At 34.1% G+C, this 4,905-nt stretch overlaps 1 pseudogene; it reads right to left on the reverse strand.

Annotated features, from left to right (window-relative positions):
* Positions 1-919: 919 nt before the first annotated feature.
* Positions 920-2,422, reverse strand: LOC149176629 (pentatricopeptide repeat-containing protein At2g03880, mitochondrial pseudogene; annotated as a pseudogene).
* Positions 2,423-4,905: the final 2,483 nt, after the last annotated feature.

Here is a 4,905-nt window from a genome sequence, read left to right on the forward strand (position 1 = left end):
GTAATATCAAGGTCACTCCTTTTCTTGTCATTCTAATCTCATCAAAGACACTAACTTTCGAGGGCTCTCCAAACTGTTCAGAATAAACAATTTATTCTAGTATAATCAACAATGTATTTGGTTTAGCTCGTAATGCTAAATGTATCATTGAGCTGGATCTGAAACTCCCCAGCTTGCATGCTGGGCCAGTAAATGTATTCATGTAACTTTGCCACTTCCATGATTACCATGGACAATCTTTTAAAGACCAAGGGGAGAAAACGAGTGCTAGGAAACTTCTCCAAGGTTTAACATATGTTGATTGCAGGATTGATGAATTTCTTGTTGTAGTTACCCTAGAGGAGATTCAAAGCACACCCGTAGCAAGCACCATGTGATTAGATATTTTTGGATCTATATTTATTCCTTTGCCACGGCAAGGAATAGACATTTTGTCCCTCATAAGTCGGCCACCTCAGAAGTTGCATGATATAGTTAGGGCATGTAATCTCAGTGATAAGTCTGAGGCGAATTAAATAAAAGAATGGTATCTGAGCCTGGTAGCAATTTAACAAGGTATCCATGACTCAACGTCTTGCAGAGTGAATGAGAAGACTATTGACTGGAGTTGAATTATTTGACAATTATGATAACAATTCCATTGGTTTGATTAAAACACATTGAGTGAAAATGCTTGCTCCTTGTCTTAAGAATGAAGCTTATCTTTATGTTTTGAACAATGCAAGGTGGGTAGAGGGAATTCATATCTCTAGTTTTGTAGACCACTTGGGCTTTTGATTGAGGGAAGTATGGAAGTCGTTTTCTATATAAATTAAAGTTTGCTCCTCATTTTTTCATATAGCCTTGAAAACTAGATCAGAACATACCCTATTCACTTAATCTCTGAAAACAATCTCTATAACCTCTTTGGTCATGTATGTCACCTCTCACCCAGAAGGAAGGCATGCACCTGTTTGTTGACCTCAATCCAACTGCATCCAGGAGTTTTTTTAACTCCTCTAACTTTCATTATTTTTCTAACCTTTTCAAAGTCACGCCATCTACCAGCCATAGCATATATGTTTGAGAGAAGCACATAAGGTGCAGCATCTCTCACATCCAAATCAAAAAGCTGTTTTGCCACGAATTCTCCTAACTCTATATTGTTATGTATTTTGCAGGCTCCAAGAAAACACATCCAAGCAGATGTATCGGGTTTGATTGGCATTTTATTGATAAAGCCTTCTGCTTCATCTAGCTGCTCAGCACAGCTAATCAGGTCAACCATGCAACAGTAGTGCTCCATCGCAGGTATGATGTGATAACTGTCCCTCTTGCAATTGAAGTATTGAAGGCCCTCATAGACTAGGCCTGCATGACAGCAGGCAAACAAAAAACAAGCAATTGTGATATGGTTTGGTTTTACATCACAGGCTTTCATTTTTTCAAATCGTGTGATGGCCTCACTTACATAGCCATGCATGGCATATCCTGCAATCATGGCTGTCCAACAGACAACATCTCGATGTTGCATCATGTCAAACAGGTGGCGTGCATTGTCTAAGCTACCACATTTTGCATACATGTCTAATAGGGTAGTGACCACAATGACATCCAGCTGAAAGCCATTTCCAATTATTTGTTCATGGATTTCTACACCTTGCTCCGAAGCTGCCCAGTTGCCACATGCAGAAAGAACACTGGCAAAGATTTTTGTAGTCGGCTTCACACCTGCCAGTTGCATATCTTTGAAAAGCTTCAGGGATTTTTCTCCCGAACCATTCTGTGCATAACCTGCAATCATTATTGTCCAAGATACCTCATCTCGTAATGGCATTTTATCAAATAATCTGCGTCCCTCCTCTATACTCCCGCAACTTATATACATGTCTATCAGGGCACTCTCCACAAAGATATCAGACTGCAATCCACTACTAATTATTTCCTTGTGGATCTCCATACCATGATCCAATGCTGCCAACTTTTCACATGCTGAGAGAACACCAGCAAATGTTTTTGCTATCGCCTTCACATCAGCCCGTTGCATTTGCTGGAAAAGCTTCAGGGATTCCTTGGCACACCCATTCTGGGAATACCCTGCAATCATCACCATCTAGGATATGATGTCTTGGAGATTCATTTGGTCAAATACTTCACGTACCTTGTCCATTTTCCCACATTTTGTATACATGTCTAGTAGGGAATTTCCCACATATACCTTAGACTGGAATCCCCCTCTATTTATTTCTTCATGTACCTCCATACCCTGTTCCAGAGCTCCCTAATTGACACATGCCAGGAGAATACATTGGAATGTCTTCGAGTTTGGCTTCACACCTGCCAATTGCATTTCTCGGAAAAGCTTCAGGGCCTCCTCATCCCAACCATTCCACTTAACAACTGCAATCATCACTGCCCACGACACGGTATCCCGTTTACGCATTTTGGCAAACAAATGGCATGCATCTTCTACACTCCCACATCTTGTATACATATCTACAAGGGCACTTTCAACCAAGACATGAGACTGGAAAACACTTCTGATTATTTCCCCATGAATTTCGATACCCTATTCCAGATCGGCACATCTCGACAGAACACTGGCATATGTTTTAGAGTTTGGCTTCATACCGACAAGCCACATTTTCTTGAAAAGCTCCATGGCCTCCTCTGCCTGCCCATTTTGCGCATACCCTACAATCAATGCTGTCCAGAATATGACATCTCGTTCACACATTTTTTCAAATAGATAGCGTGCATCCTCTATGTTGCCACATTTTGCATACATATCTATCAGGGCATTCGCCACAAATACATCACTCTGAAATCCTCTTCTTTTGATCTCTTCATGAATGTCCAGTCCTTCTCTGATGTCTACAGAGTCGGCGCAAGCAGGGAGTACGCTGGCGAATGTGAACTTATTGGGCTGGACGCCTTCTCGCCACATGAGGAAGAACAACCCTAAAGCCTCGTGGGCTACCCTTTACCTGGCATAACCCGCGATCATCACAGTCCACGAACATACATCACATTTGGGTATTTGATCAAAAACTCTACGAGCGTCCGCCAGGCTCCCACATCTGACATAAACCATTTCAGTTTTGGATCAACGATCAAACTTTGTTCAATCGTCTAACACCACAAATCCGCGGTGAACACTAGGACATAGCGAGGGCTGGGGCAATTCATTTCAAACGGAAACGCCTTACGGCGTAATTACATTATGATCATAAATCTAATAACATATCTTAAGTATATTACATTTTTTGAAATAATAAAAATTGAAATGATGGTTACAGACATTTGTTTTTTTTTTAGAAGTCAAATGTTCAAATCTAAAAGGTGTTTTCCCGTATTTACATTTATTTTATAGTAGAGCCAAAATGATTGAAATATTTTATTTATAATTTATTTCTATTTATTATTAATATTTTTTAAATGCCACATATTAATTTTATATAAAGAATTGAACACCTCCTTTTTATTATTTTTATTAGGAATTCTAGTTAGGAAATAATTTTTTATTTTTATTTTTATTATATATATATATATATATATATATATTTTTTTTTTTTTTCTTTCATATATATAATAGTATGGATATTTAAATAGTTTATCTAAATTTTGTATTAAAATATTTTTAACAAGTATAAGAATTATACATCTTCCACATTTAAAACCGGGAATACATGTATTTTCTATACTTTTAATTATTTTATTTTTTAAAATTGATATAGAATTTTATTTTTTCACATTAACATCTAAATATGTTATCTAAATATTTTATTTATAGTTGAGTGTGAGAGTGAAATATTTTTACATCTTTTAAGTTGTAATGTAATTTAGAGTAATCAAATAGATATATGCATTTCTGTTTTTAATTATAGTTGACATTACTTTTTTATTTAGAAAAATATTTCATTTATATTTACATTTTATTTTTTCCACTTTTAATTACTTTTATCATTTTTTTTTTTTTTTTAAACTTGATAGAAAATTATGCTATTTCACATGAACATTGGAATATTTTATTTATGGTTGAGAGAGACTGAAATATTCTTACCACATCTTATGAGTTGTAATATCGACACAAACTGAATAAGCACATGGAAAGTGGGATTATTTGTATTTTACTAGTACAACCACATTACAAATATTAATATAGCCTAAGGCTTCATAAATATAACCAAAAAACCTATTGCAACACAAAATGCTTCACTAATTCACACATTTACCATTAACCATGTATAAAAGGGTTATGGGTCAACTTTAACCTAAGAAAAAAAAAAAGAATTATAAATTATTGTTATAGATAATAATGGGGAACTTACATGGAGGAACTTATTAGAATTGGAATAATCTCAAATCCCTAGTAAATTGGTGGGTGGGAGCACGAATATAATTTCTTAAATTTATTAAAAGTAATGGACCATTTTACTAAATAAAATTTGCTTATATATAAATGAATGTTATAAATAATAATGAGAAATTTATCATGGAGGAACTTTTTAGAATCGGAATGATCTCAAATTGATAAGCATTAAGTTTAAGTATATGTTGAGCACATTTCCTTGAGAATCAATCTAGGCCCTCAATTAAAAAAAAAAACAAAAACAAAAGATCCTCATCCACCTGAAATTGAAATAAAAAGACTTGGCAATAATGATTTTAATTAAAACTTACCACAACCATATAAATATATTTATTTTTGTTTTTAATTATGGTTAACATTTTTTTTTTATTTAGAAAATATTTTACTTTAAAGAAAAATTACTCATTTCCTTAAATGTAAAATATATATTGTTCAACATTAATTTATAATTAACAAATATACAAATTTTATAAAAAAATAACATTACCTTTTTAAAATTAAATTATTATTTTTAATAAATTTTAAAAATATAAAACTATTTAAATAAAATTTCT

The sequence above is a fragment of the Pinus tabuliformis genome, chromosome 4_1, assembly GCF_031772625.1.
Source record: "Pinus tabuliformis cultivar Carrire ecotype Pingquan chromosome 4_1, CPIR1, whole genome shotgun sequence".
In the NCBI taxonomy this organism is placed as follows: Eukaryota; Viridiplantae; Streptophyta; class Pinopsida; order Pinales; family Pinaceae; genus Pinus; species Pinus tabuliformis.